Here is a 14,677-nt window from a genome sequence, read left to right as displayed (position 1 = left end):
GAATCAGTGAGAAAATGAGGAACGCTTCACGAATTTGCGTGTCATCCGATAAAATTTTTGAAAACAACTGAGAATAAGTAAGAAATTTTTGGGAATATAAGTGAGAATTTTTTGGAAAATAAGTGAGAATTTTTTGGAAAATAAGAGAATTTTTTGGAAAATAAGTGAGAATCAGTGAGAAAATGAGGAACGCTTCACGAATTTGCGTGTCATCCGATAAAAATTTTGAAAACAACTGAGAATAAGTGAGAAATTTTTTGGAAAATAAGTGAGAATTTTTTGGAAAATAAGAGAATTTTTTGGAAAATAAGTGAGAATCAGTGAGAAAATGAGGAACGCTTCACGAATTTGCGTGTCATCCAATAAAAATTTTGAAAACAACTGAGAATAAGTAAGAAATTTTTTGGAAAATAAGTGAGAATTTTTTGGAAAATAAGAGAATTTGTTGGAAAATAAGTGAGAATCAGTGAGAAAATGAGGAACGCTTCACGAATTTGCGTGTCATCCGATAGGATTTTTGAAAACAACTGAGAATAAGTGAGAAATTTTTGGAAAATAAGTGAGAATTTTTTGGAAAATAAGTGAGAATTTTTTGGAAAATAAGAGAATTTTTTGGAAAATAAGTGAGAATCAGTGAGAAAATGAGGAACGCTTCACGAATTTGCGTGTCATCCGATAAAAATTTTGAAAACAACTGAGAATAAGTGAGAAATTTTTTGGAAAATAAGTGAGAATTTTTTGGAAAATAAGAGAATTTTTTGGAAAATAAGTGAGAATCAGTGAGAAAATGAGGAACGCTTCACGAATTTGCGTGTCATCCAATAAAAATTTTGAAAACAACTGAGAATAAGTAAGAAATTTTTTGGAAAATAAGTGAGAATTTTTTGGAAAATAAGAGAATTTGTTGGAAAATAAGTGAGAATCAGTGAGAAAATGAGGAACGCTTCACGAATTTGCGTGTCATCCGATAGGATTTTTGAAAACAACTGAGAATAAGTGAGAAATTTTTGGAAAATAAGTGAGAATTTTTTGGAAAATAAGTGAGAATTTTTTGGAAAATAAGTGAGAATCAGTGAGAAAATGAGGAACGCTTCACGAATTTGCGTGTCATCCGATAAAATTTTTGAAAACAACTGAGAATAAGTTAGACATTTTTTTTTTAAATTAAGTGAGAATTTTTGGGAAAAATTAGTGAGAAAATGAGGAACGCTTCACGAATTTGCGTGTCATCCGATAACATTTTTGAAAACAATAAGTGAGACATTTTTTTTGAAGACAACTGAGAATAAGTGAGAAATATTTGGGAAAATAAGTGAGAATTTTTTGGAAAATAAGTGAGAATCAGTGAGAAAATGAGGAACGCTTCACGAATTTGCGTGTCATCCGATAAAATTTTTGAAAACAACTGAGAATAAGTAAGAAATTTTTGGGAATATAAGTGAGAATTTTTTGGAAAATAAGTGAGAATTTTTTGGAAAATAAGAGAATTTTTTGGAAAATAAGTGAGAATCAGTGAGAAAATGAGGAACGCTTCACGAATTTGCGTGTCATCCAATAAAAATTTTGAAAACAACTGAGAATAAGTAAGAAATTTTTTGGAAAATAAGTGAGAATTTTTTGGAAAATAAGAGAATTTGTTGGAAAATAAGTGAGAATCAGTGAGAAAATGAGGAACGCTTCACGAATTTGCGTGTCATCCGATAGGATTTTTGAAAACAACTGAGAATAAGTGAGAAATTTTTGGAAAATAAGTGAGAATTTTTTGGAAAATAAGTGAGAATTTTTTGGAAAATAAGTGAGAATCAGTGAGAAAATGAGGAACGCTTCACGAATTTGCGTGTCATCCGATAAAATTTTTGAAAACAACTGAGAATAAGTTAGACATTTTTTTTTTAAATTAAGTGAGAATTTTTGGGAAAAATTAGTGAGAAAATGAGGAACGCTTCACGAATTTGCGTGTCATCCGATAACATTTTTGAAAACAACTGAAAATAAGTGAGACATTTTTTTTTAAGACAACTGAGAATAAGTGAGAAATTTTTGGGAAAATAAGTGAGAATTTTTTGGAAAATAAGTGAGAATTTTTTGGAAAATAAGTGAGAATCAGTGAGAAAATGAGGAACGCTTCACGAATTTGCGTGTCATCCGATAAAATTTTTGAAAACAACTGAGAATAAGTGAGAAATTTTTGGGAAAATAAGTGAGAATTTTTTGGAAAATAAGTGAGAATTTTTTGGAAAATAAGAGAATTTTTTGGAAAATAAGTGAGAATCAGTGAGAAAATGAGGAACGCTTCACGAATTTGCGTGTCATCCGATAAAATTTTTGAAAACAACTGAGAATAAGTGAGAAATTTTTTGGAAAATAAGTGAGAATTTTTTGGAAAATAAGTGAGAATTTTTTGGAAAATAAGTGAGAATTTTTTGGAAAATAAGTGAGAATTTTTTGGAAAATAAGTGAGAATTTTTTGGAAAATAAGAGAATTTTTTGGAAAATAAGTGAGAATCAGTGAGAAAATGAGGAACGCTTCACGAATTTGCGTGTCATCCGATAAAATTTTTGAAAACAACTGAGAATAAGTTAGACATTTTTTTTTTAAATTAAGTGAGAATTTTTGGGAAAAATGAGTGAGAAAATGAGGAACGCTTCACGAATTTGCGTGTCATCCGATAAAATTTTTGAAAACAACTGAGAATAAGTGAGAATTTTTTTTGAAATTAAATGAGAATTTTTGGGAAAATTAGTGAGAATCATTGAGAAAATGAGGAACGCTTCACGAATTTGCGTGTCATCCGATAAAATTTTTGAAAACAACTGAGAATAAGTTAGACATTTTTTTTTTAAATTAAGTGAGAATTTTTGGGAAAAATTAGTGAGAAAATGAGGAACGCTTCACGAATTTGCGTGTCATCCGATAACATTTTTGAAAACAACTGAAAATAAGTGAGACATTTTTTTTTAAGACAACTGAGAATAAGTGAGAAATTTTTGGGAAAATAAGTGAGAATTTTTTGGAAAATAAGTGAGAATTTTTTGGAAAATAAGTGAGAATCAGTGAGAAAATGAGGAACGCTTCACGAATTTGCGTGTCATCCGATAACATTTTTGAAAACAACTGAAAATAAGTGAGACATTTTTTTTTAAGACAACTGAGAATAAGTGAGAAATTTTTGGGAAAATAAGTGAGAATTTTTTGGAAAATAAGTGAGAATTTTTTGGAAAATAAGTGAGAATCAGTGAGAAAATGAGGAACGCTTCACGAATTTGCGTGTCATCCGATAAAATTTTTGAAAACAACTGAGAATAAGTGAGAAATTTTTGGGAAAATAAGTGAGAATTTTTTGGAAAATAAGTGAGAATTTTTTGGAAAATAAGAGAATTTTTTGGAAAATAAGTGAGAATCAGTGAGAAAATGAGGAACGCTTCACGAATTTGCGTGTCATCCGATAAAATTTTTGAAAACAACTGAGAATAAGTGAGAAATTTTTTGGAAAATAAGTGAGAATTTTTTGGAAAATAAGTGAGAATTTTTTGGAAAATAAGTGAGAATTTTTTGGAAAATAAGTGAGAATCAGTGAGAAAATGAGGAACGCTTCACGAATTTGCGTGTCATCCGATAAAATTTTTGAAAACAACTGAGAATAAGTGAGAATTTTTTTTGAAATTAAATGAGAATTTTTGGGAAAATTAGTGAGAATCATTGAGAAAATGAGGAACGCTTCACGAATTTGCGTGTCATCCGATAAAATTTTTGAAAACAACTGAAAATAAGTGAGACATTTTTTTTGAAGACAACTGAGAATAAGTGAGAAATTTTTGGGAAAATAAGTGAGAATTTTTTGGAAAATAAGTGAGAATCAGTGAGAAAATGAGGAACGCTTCACGAATTTGCGTGTCATCCGATAAAATTTTTGAAAACAACTGAAAATAAGTGAGACATTTTTTTTGAAGACAACTGAGAATAATTAAGAATTTTTTGGAAAATAAGTGAGAATTTTTTGGAAAATAAGTGAGAATCAGTGAGAAAATGAGGAACGCTTCACGAATTTGCGTGTCATCCGATAAAATTTTTGAAAACAACTGAGAATAAGTGAGAAATTTTTGGGAAAATAAGTGAGAAATTTTTGGGAAAATAAGTGAGAATTTTTTGGAAAATAAGTGAGAATCAGTGAGAAAATGAGGAACGCTTCACGAATTTGCGTGTCATCCGATAAAATTTTTGAAAACAACTGAGAATAAGTGAGAAATTTTTTGGAAAATAAGTGAGAAATTTTTGGAAAATAAGTGAGAATTTTTTGGAAAATAAGTGAGAATTTTTTGGAAAATAAGTGAGAATCAGTGAGAAAATGAGGAACGCTTCACGAATTTGCGTGTCATCCGATAAAATTTTTGAAAACAACTGAGAATAAGTTAGACATTTTTTTTTTAAATTAAGTGAGAATTTTTGGGAAAAATGAGTGAGAAAATGAGGAACGCTTCACGAATTTGCGTGTCATCCGATAAAATTTTTGAAAACAACTGAGAATAAGTGAGAATTTTTTTTGAAATTAAATGAGAATTTTTGGGAAAATTAGTGAGAATCATTGAGAAAATGAGGAACGCTTCACGAATTTGCGTGTCATCCGATAAAATTTTTGAAAACAACTGAGAATAAGTTAGACATTTTTTTTTTAAATTAAGTGAGAATTTTTGGGAAAAATTAGTGAGAAAATGAGGAACGCTTCACGAATTTGCGTGTCATCCGATAACATTTTTGAAAACAACTGAAAATAAGTGAGACATTTTTTTTTAAGACAACTGAGAATAAGTGAGACATTTTTGGGAAAATAAGTGAGAATTTTTTGGAAAATAAGTGAGAATTTTTTGGAAAATAAGTGAGAATTTTTTGGAAAATAAGTGAGAATCAGTGAGAAAATGAGGAACGCTTCACGAATTTGCGTGTCATCCGATAAAATTTTTGAAAACAACTGAGAATAAGTTAGACATTTTTTTTTTAAATTAAGTGAGAATTTTTGGGAAAAATGAGTGAGAAAATGAGGAACGCTTCACGAATTTGCGTGTCATCCGATAAAATTTTTGAAAACAACTGAGAATAAGTGAGAATTTTTTTTGAAATTAAATGAGAATTTTTGGGAAAATTAGTGAGAATCATTGAGAAAATGAGGAACGCTTCACGAATTTGCGTGTCATCCGATAAAATTTTTGAAAACAACTGAGAATAAGTTAGACATTTTTTTTTTAAATTAAGTGAGAATTTTTGGGAAAAATTAGTGAGAAAATGAGGAACGCTTCACGAATTTGCGTGTCATCCGATAACATTTTTGAAAACAACTGAAAATAAGTGAGACATTTTTTTTTAAGACAACTGAGAATAAGTGAGAAATTTTTGGGAAAATAAGTGAGAATTTTTTGGAAAATAAGTGAGAATTTTTTGGAAAATAAGTGAGAATCAGTGAGAAAATGAGGAACGCTTCACGAATTTGCGTGTCATCCGATAAAATTTTTGAAAACAACTGAGAATAAGTGAGAAATTTTTGGGAAAATAAGTGAGAAATTTTTGGGAAAATAAGTGAGAATTTTTTGGAAAATAAGTGAGAATCAGTGAGAAAATGAGGAACGCTTCACGAATTTGCGTGTCATCCGATAAAATTTTTGAAAACAACTGAGAATAAGTGAGAAATTTTTTGGAAAATAAGTGAGAAATTTTTGGAAAATAAGTGAGAATTTTTTGGAAAATAAGTGAGAATTTTTTGGAAAATAAGTGAGAATCAGTGAGAAAATGAGGAACGCTTCACGAATTTGCGTGTCATCCGATAAAATTTTTGAAAACAACTGAGAATAAGTTAGACATTTTTTTTTTAAATTAAGTGAGAATTTTTGGGAAAAATGAGTGAGAAAATGAGGAACGCTTCACGAATTTGCGTGTCATCCGATAAAATTTTTGAAAACAACTGAGAATAAGTGAGAATTTTTTTTGAAATTAAATGAGAATTTTTGGGAAAATTAGTGAGAATCATTGAGAAAATGAGGAACGCTTCACGAATTTGCGTGTCATCCGATAAAATTTTTGAAAACAACTGAGAATAAGTTAGACATTTTTTTTTTAAATTAAGTGAGAATTTTTGGGAAAAATTAGTGAGAAAATGAGGAACGCTTCACGAATTTGCGTGTCATCCGATAACATTTTTGAAAACAACTGAAAATAAGTGAGACATTTTTTTTTAAGACAACTGAGAATAAGTGAGAAATTTTTGGGAAAATAAGTGAGAATTTTTTGGAAAATAAGTGAGAATTTTTTGGAAAATAAGTGAGAATCAGTGAGAAAATGAGGAACGCTTCACGAATTTGCGTGTCATCCGATAAAATTTTTGAAAACAACTGAGAATAAGTGAGAAATTTTTGGGAAAATAAGTGAGAATTTTTTGGAAAATAAGTGAGAATTTTTTGGAAAATAAGAGAATTTTTTGGAAAATAAGTGAGAATCAGTGAGAAAATGAGGAACGCTTCACGAATTTGCGTGTCATCCGATAAAATTTTTGAAAACAACTGAGAATAAGTGAGAAATTTTTTGGAAAATAAGTGAGAATTTTTTGGAAAATAAGTGAGAATTTTTTGGAAAATAAGTGAGAATTTTTTGGAAAATAAGTGAGAATCAGTGAGAAAATGAGGAACGCTTCACGAATTTGCGTGTCATCCGATAAAATTTTTGAAAACAACTGAGAATAAGTGAGAATTTTTTTTGAAATTAAATGAGAATTTTTGGGAAAATTAGTGAGAATCATTGAGAAAATGAGGAACGCTTCACGAATTTGCGTGTCATCCGATAAAATTTTTGAAAACAACTGAAAATAAGTGAGACATTTTTTTTGAAGACAACTGAGAATAAGTGAGAAATTTTTGGGAAAATAAGTGAGAATTTTTTGGAAAATAAGTGAGAATCAGTGAGAAAATGAGGAACGCTTCACGAATTTGCGTGTCATCCGATAAAATTTTTGAAAACAACTGAAAATAAGTGAGACATTTTTTTTGAAGACAACTGAGAATAATTAAGAATTTTTTGGAAAATAAGTGAGAATTTTTTGGAAAATAAGTGAGAATCAGTGAGAAAATGAGGAACGCTTCACGAATTTGCGTGTCATCCGATAAAATTTTTGAAAACAACTGAGAATAAGTGAGAAATTTTTGGGAAAATAAGTGAGAAATTTTTGGGAAAATAAGTGAGAATTTTTTGGAAAATAAGTGAGAATCAGTGAGAAAATGAGGAACGCTTCACGAATTTGCGTGTCATCCGATAAAATTTTTGAAAACAACTGAGAATAAGTGAGAAATTTTTTGGAAAATAAGTGAGAAATTTTTGGAAAATAAGTGAGAATTTTTTGGAAAATAAGTGAGAATTTTTTGGAAAATAAGTGAGAATCAGTGAGAAAATGAGGAACGCTTCACGAATTTGCGTGTCATCCGATAAAATTTTTGAAAACAACTGAGAATAAGTTAGACATTTTTTTTTTAAATTAAGTGAGAATTTTTGGGAAAAATGAGTGAGAAAATGAGGAACGCTTCACGAATTTGCGTGTCATCCGATAAAATTTTTGAAAACAACTGAGAATAAGTGAGAATTTTTTTTGAAATTAAATGAGAATTTTTGGGAAAATTAGTGAGAATCATTGAGAAAATGAGGAACGCTTCACGAATTTGCGTGTCATCCGATAAAATTTTTGAAAACAACTGAGAATAAGTTAGACATTTTTTTTTTAAATTAAGTGAGAATTTTTGGGAAAAATTAGTGAGAAAATGAGGAACGCTTCACGAATTTGCGTGTCATCCGATAACATTTTTGAAAACAACTGAAAATAAGTGAGACATTTTTTTTTAAGACAACTGAGAATAAGTGAGACATTTTTGGGAAAATAAGTGAGAATTTTTTGGAAAATAAGTGAGAATTTTTTGGAAAATAAGTGAGAATTTTTTGGAAAATAAGTGAGAATCAGTGAGAAAATGAGGAACGCTTCACGAATTTGCGTGTCATCCGATAAAATTTTTGAAAACAACTGAGAATAAGTTAGACATTTTTTTTTTAAATTAAGTGAGAATTTTTGGGAAAAATGAGTGAGAAAATGAGGAACGCTTCACGAATTTGCGTGTCATCCGATAAAATTTTTGAAAACAACTGAGAATAAGTGAGAATTTTTTTTGAAATTAAATGAGAATTTTTGGGAAAATTAGTGAGAATCATTGAGAAAATGAGGAACGCTTCACGAATTTGCGTGTCATCCGATAAAATTTTTGAAAACAACTGAGAATAAGTTAGACATTTTTTTTTTAAATTAAGTGAGAATTTTTGGGAAAAATTAGTGAGAAAATGAGGAACGCTTCACGAATTTGCGTGTCATCCGATAACATTTTTGAAAACAACTGAAAATAAGTGAGACATTTTTTTTTAAGACAACTGAGAATAAGTGAGAAATTTTTGGGAAAATAAGTGAGAATTTTTTGGAAAATAAGTGAGAATTTTTTGGAAAATAAGTGAGAATCAGTGAGAAAATGAGGAACGCTTCACGAATTTGCGTGTCATCCGATAAAATTTTTGAAAACAACTGAGAATAAGTGAGAAATTTTTGGGAAAATAAGTGAGAAATTTTTGGGAAAATAAGTGAGAATTTTTTGGAAAATAAGTGAGAATCAGTGAGAAAATGAGGAACGCTTCACGAATTTGCGTGTCATCCGATAAAATTTTTGAAAACAACTGAGAATAAGTGAGAAATTTTTTGGAAAATAAGTGAGAAATTTTTGGAAAATAAGTGAGAATTTTTTGGAAAATAAGTGAGAATTTTTTGGAAAATAAGTGAGAATCAGTGAGAAAATGAGGAACGCTTCACGAATTTGCGTGTCATCCGATAAAATTTTTGAAAACAACTGAGAATAAGTTAGACATTTTTTTTTTAAATTAAGTGAGAATTTTTGGGAAAAATGAGTGAGAAAATGAGGAACGCTTCACGAATTTGCGTGTCATCCGATAAAATTTTTGAAAACAACTGAGAATAAGTGAGAATTTTTTTTGAAATTAAATGAGAATTTTTGGGAAAATTAGTGAGAATCATTGAGAAAATGAGGAACGCTTCACGAATTTGCGTGTCATCCGATAAAATTTTTGAAAACAACTGAGAATAAGTTAGACATTTTTTTTTTAAATTAAGTGAGAATTTTTGGGAAAAATTAGTGAGAAAATGAGGAACGCTTCACGAATTTGCGTGTCATCCGATAACATTTTTGAAAACAACTGAAAATAAGTGAGACATTTTTTTTTAAGACAACTGAGAATAAGTGAGAAATTTTTGGGAAAATAAGTGAGAATTTTTTGGAAAATAAGTGAGAATTTTTTGGAAAATAAGTGAGAATCAGTGAGAAAATGAGGAACGCTTCACGAATTTGCGTGTCATCCGATAAAATTTTTGAAAACAACTGAGAATAAGTGAGAAATTTTTGGGAAAATAAGTGAGAATTTTTTGGAAAATAAGTGAGAATTTTTTGGAAAATAAGAGAATTTTTTGGAAAATAAGTGAGAATCAGTGAGAAAATGAGGAACGCTTCACGAATTTGCGTGTCATCCGATAAAATTTTTGAAAACAACTGAGAATAAGTGAGAAATTTTTTGGAAAATAAGTGAGAATTTTTTGGAAAATAAGTGAGAATTTTTTGGAAAATAAGTGAGAATTTTTTGGAAAATAAGTGAGAATCAGTGAGAAAATGAGGAACGCTTCACGAATTTGCGTGTCATCCGATAAAATTTTTGAAAACAACTGAGAATAAGTTAGACATTTTTTTTTTTAAATTAAGTGAGAATTTTTGGGAAAAATGAGTGAGAAAATGAGGAACGCTTCACGAATTTGCGTGTCATCCGATAAAATTTTTGAAAACAACTGAGAATAAGTGAGAATTTTTTTTGAAATTAAATGAGAATTTTTGGGAAAATTAGTGAGAATCATTGAGAAAATGAGGAACGCTTCACGAATTTGCGTGTCATCCGATAAAATTTTTGAAAACAACTGAAAATAAGTGAGACATTTTTTTTGAAGACAACTGAGAATAATTAAGAATTTTTTGGAAAATAAGTGAGAATTTTTTGGAAAATAAGTGAGAATCAGTGAGAAAATGAGGAACGCTTCACGAATTTGCGTGTCATCCGATAAAATTTTTGAAAACAACTGAGAATAAGTGAGAAATTTTTGGGAAAATAAGTGAGAATTTTTTGGAAAATAAGTGAGAATTTTTTGGAAAATAAGAGAATTTTTTGGAAAATAAGTGAGAATCAATGAGAAAATGAGGAACGCTTCACGAATTTGCGTGTCATCCGATAAAATTTTTGAAAACAACTGAGAATAAGTGAGAAATTTTTGGGAAAATAAGTGAGAAATTTTTGGGAAAATAAGTGAGAATTTTTTGGAAAATAAGTGAGAATCAGTGAGAAAATGAGGAACGCTTCACGAATTTGCGTGTCATCCGATAAAATTTTTGAAAACAACTGAAAATAAGTGAGACATTTTTTTTGAAGACAACTGAGAATAATTAAGAATTTTTTGGAAAATAAGTGAGAATTTTTTGGAAAATAAGTGAGAATCAGTGAGAAAATGAGGAACGCTTCACGAATTTGCGTGTCATCCGATAAAATTTTTGAAAACAACTGAGAATAAGTTAGACATTTTTTTTTTAAATTAAGTGAGAATTTTTGGGAAAAATGAGTGAGAATTTTTTGGAAAATAAGAGAATTTTTTGGAAAATAAGTGAGAATCAATGAGAAAATGAGGAACGCTTCACGAATTTGCGTGTCATCCGATAAAATTTTTGAAAACAACTGAGAATAAGTGAGAAATTTTTGGGAAAATAAGTGAGAAATTTTTGGGAAAATAAGTGAGAATTTTTTGGAAAATAAGTGAGAATCAGTGAGAAAATGAGGAACGCTTCACGAATTTGCGTGTCATCCGATAAAATTTTTGAAAACAACTGAGAATAAGTGAGAAATTTTTTGGAAAATAAGTGAGAATTTTTTGGAAAATAAGTGAGAATTTTTTGGAAAATAAGTGAGAATTTTTTGGAAAATAAGTGAGAATCAGTGAGAAAATGAGGAACGCTTCACGAATTTGCGTGTCATCCGATAAAATTTTTGAAAACAACTGAGAATAAGTGAGAATTTTTTTTGAAATTAAATGAGAATTTTTGGGAAAATTAGTGAGAATCATTGAGAAAATGAGGAACGCTTCACGAATTTGCGTGTCATCCGATAAAATTTTTGAAAACAACTGAGAATAAGTTAGACATTTTTTTTTTAAATTAAGTGAGAATTTTTGGGAAAAATTAGTGAGAAAATGAGGAACGCTTCACGAATTTGCGTGTCATCCGATAACATTTTTGAAAACAACTGAAAATAAGTGAGACATTTTTTTTTAAGACAACTGAGAATAAGTGAGAAATTTTTGGGAAAATAAGTGAGAATTTTTTGGAAAATAAGTGAGAATTTTTTGGAAAATAAGTGAGAATCAGTGAGAAAATGAGGAACGCTTCACGAATTTGCGTGTCATCCGATAAAATTTTTGAAAACAACTGAGAATAAGTGAGAAATTTTTGGGAAAATAAGTGAGAATTTTTTGGAAAATAAGTGAGAATTTTTTGGAAAATAAGAGAATTTTTTGGAAAATAAGTGAGAATCAGTGAGAAAATGAGGAACGCTTCACGAATTTGCGTGTCATCCGATAAAATTTTTGAAAACAACTGAGAATAAGTGAGAAATTTTTTGGAAAATAAGTGAGAATTTTTTGGAAAATAAGTGAGAATTTTTTGGAAAATAAGTGAGAATTTTTTGGAAAATAAGTGAGAATCAGTGAGAAAATGAGGAACGCTTCACGAATTTGCGTGTCATCCGATAAAATTTTTGAAAACAACTGAGAATAAGTTAGACATTTTTTTTTTAAATTAAGTGAGAATTTTTGGGAAAAATGAGTGAGAAAATGAGGAACGCTTCACGAATTTGCGTGTCATCCGATAAAATTTTTGAAAACAACTGAGAATAAGTGAGAATTTTTTTTGAAATTAAATGAGAATTTTTGGGAAAATTAGTGAGAATCATTGAGAAAATGAGGAACGCTTCACGAATTTGCGTGTCATCCGATAAAATTTTTGAAAACAACTGAAAATAAGTGAGACATTTTTTTTGAAGACAACTGAGAATAAGTGAGAAATTTTTGGGAAAATAAGTGAGAATTTTTTGGAAAATAAGTGAGAATCAGTGAGAAAATGAGGAACGCTTCACGAATTTGCGTGTCATCCGATAAAATTTTTGAAAACAACTGAAAATAAGTGAGACATTTTTTTTGAAGACAACTGAGAATAATTAAGAATTTTTTGGAAAATAAGTGAGAATTTTTTGGAAAATAAGTGAGAATCAGTGAGAAAATTAGGAACGCTTCACGAATTTGCGTGTCATCCGATAAAATTTTTGAAAACAACTGAGAATAAGTGAGAAATTTTTGGGAAAATAAGTGAGAATTTTTTGGAAAATAAGTGAGAATTTTTTGGAAAATAAGAGAATTTTTTGGAAAATAAGTGAGAATCAATGAGAAAATGAGGAACGCTTCACGAATTTGCGTGTCATCCGATAAAATTTTTGAAAACAACTGAGAATAAGTGAGAAATTTTTGGGAAAATAAGTGAGAAATTTTTGGGAAAATAAGTGAGAATTTTTTGGAAAATAAGTGAGAATCAGTGAGAAAATGAGGAACGCTTCACGAATTTGCGTGTCATCCGATAAAATTTTTGAAAACAACTGAGAATAAGTGAGAAATTTTTTGGAAAATAAGTGAGAATTTTTTGGAAAATAAGTGAGAATTTTTTGGAAAATAAGTGAGAATTTTTTGGAAAATAAGTGAGAATCAGTGAGAAAATGAGGAACGCTTCACGAATTTGCGTGTCATCCGATAAAATTTTTGAAAACAACTGAGAATAAGTTAGACATTTTTTTTTTAAATTAAGTGAGAATTTTTGGGAAAAATGAGTGAGAAAATGAGGAACGCTTCACGAATTTGCGTGTCATCCGATAAAATTTTTGAAAACAACTGAGAATAAGTGAGAATTTTTTTTGAAATTAAATGAGAATTTTTGGGAAAATTAGTGAGAATCATTGAGAAAATGAGGAACGCTTCACGAATTTGCGTGTCATCCGATAAAATTTTTGAAAACAACTGAAAATAAGTGAGACATTTTTTTTGAAGACAACTGAGAATAAGTGAGAAATTTTTGGGAAAATAAGTGAGAATTTTTTGGAAAATAAGTGAGAATCAGTGAGAAAATGAGGAACGCTTCACGAATTTGCGTGTCATCCGATAAAATTTTTGAAAACAACTGAGAATAAGTGAAAATTTTTTTTGAAATTAAATGACAAATTTTTGGGAAAATTAGTGACAATCATTGAGAAAATGAGGAACGCTTCACGAATTTGCGTGTCATCCGATAAAATTTTTGAAAACAACTGAGAATAAGTGAGAAATTTTTTGGAAAATAAGTGAGAATTTTTTGGAAAATAAGTGAGAATTTTTTGGAAAATAAGTGAGAATTTTTTGGAAAATAAGTGAGAATCAGTGAGAAAATGAGGAACGCTTCACGAATTTGCGTGTCATCCGATAAAATTTTTGAAAACAACTGAGAATAAGTGAGAAATTTTTTGAAATTAAATGAGAATTTTTGGGAAAATTAGTGAGAATCATTGAGAAAATGAGGAACGCTTCACGAATTTGCGTGTCATCCGATAAAATTTTTGAAAACAACTGAAAATAAGTGAGACATTTTTTTGAAGACAACTGAGAATAAGTGAGAAGTTTTTGGGAAAATAAGTGAGAAATTTTTGGGAAAATAAGTGAGAATTTTTTGGAAAATAAGTGAGAATCAGTGAGAAAATGAGGAACGCTTCACGAATTTGCGTGTCATCCGATAAAATTTTTGAAAACAACTGAGAATAAGTGAGAAATTTTTGGGAAAATAAGTGAGAAATTTTTGGGAAAATAAGTGAGAATTTTTTGGAAAATAAGTGAGAATCAGTGAGAAAATGAGGAACGCTTCACGAATTTGCGTGTCATCCGATAAAATTTTTGAAAACAACTGAGAATAAGTGAGAAATTTTTTGGAAAATAAGTGAGAATTTTTTGGAAAATAAGTGAGAATTTTTTGGAAAATAAGTGAGAATTTTTTGGAAAATAAGTGAGAATCAGTGAGAAAATGAGGAACGCTTCACGAATTTGCGTGTCATCCGATAAAATTTTTGAAAACAACTGAGAATAAGTGAGACATTTTTTGAAATTAAATGAGAATTTTTGGGAAAATTAGTGAGAATCATTGAGAAAATGAGGAACGCTTCACGAATTTGCGTGTCATCCGATAAAATTTTTGAAAACAACTGAAAATAAGTGAGAATTTTTTGGGAAAATAAGTGATAATTTTTTGGAAAATAAGTGAGAATCAGTGAGAAAATGAGGAACGCTTCACGAATTTGCGTGTCATCCGATAAAATTTTTGAAAACAACTGAGAATAAGTGAGAATTTTTTTTGAAAATAATTGAGAAATTTTTGGGAAAATAAGTGAGAATCAGTGAGAAAATGAGGAACGCTTCACGAATTTGCGTGTCATCCCTGCGCA

General features: G+C 29.4%; 1 protein-coding gene and 1 non-coding gene across 2 annotated transcripts in view; one reads left to right on the top strand and one right to left on the bottom strand.

Moving 5' to 3' along the window:
• Positions 1-14,677, top strand: part of LOC133979436 (uncharacterized) — a 1,726,912-nt gene that overhangs the window by 696,993 nt on the left and 1,015,242 nt on the right. The gene's annotated exons all lie outside the window — the stretch shown is intronic.
• The window catches only part of LOC133979794 (U6 spliceosomal RNA), a 106-nt gene continuing 62 nt past the window's right edge, over positions 14,634-14,677 (bottom strand). The window contains exon 1 of the small nuclear RNA XR_009925079.1: positions 14,634-14,677. This exon is cut by the window's right edge and continues 62 nt beyond it. This is a non-coding gene — a small nuclear RNA (U6 spliceosomal RNA).

Source organism: Scomber scombrus, chromosome 4 (genome assembly GCF_963691925.1).
Source record: "Scomber scombrus chromosome 4, fScoSco1.1, whole genome shotgun sequence".
NCBI classification, from domain to species: Eukaryota; Metazoa; Chordata; class Actinopteri; order Scombriformes; family Scombridae; genus Scomber; species Scomber scombrus.
This window is presented reverse-complemented; position numbering and strand designations above follow the sequence as displayed.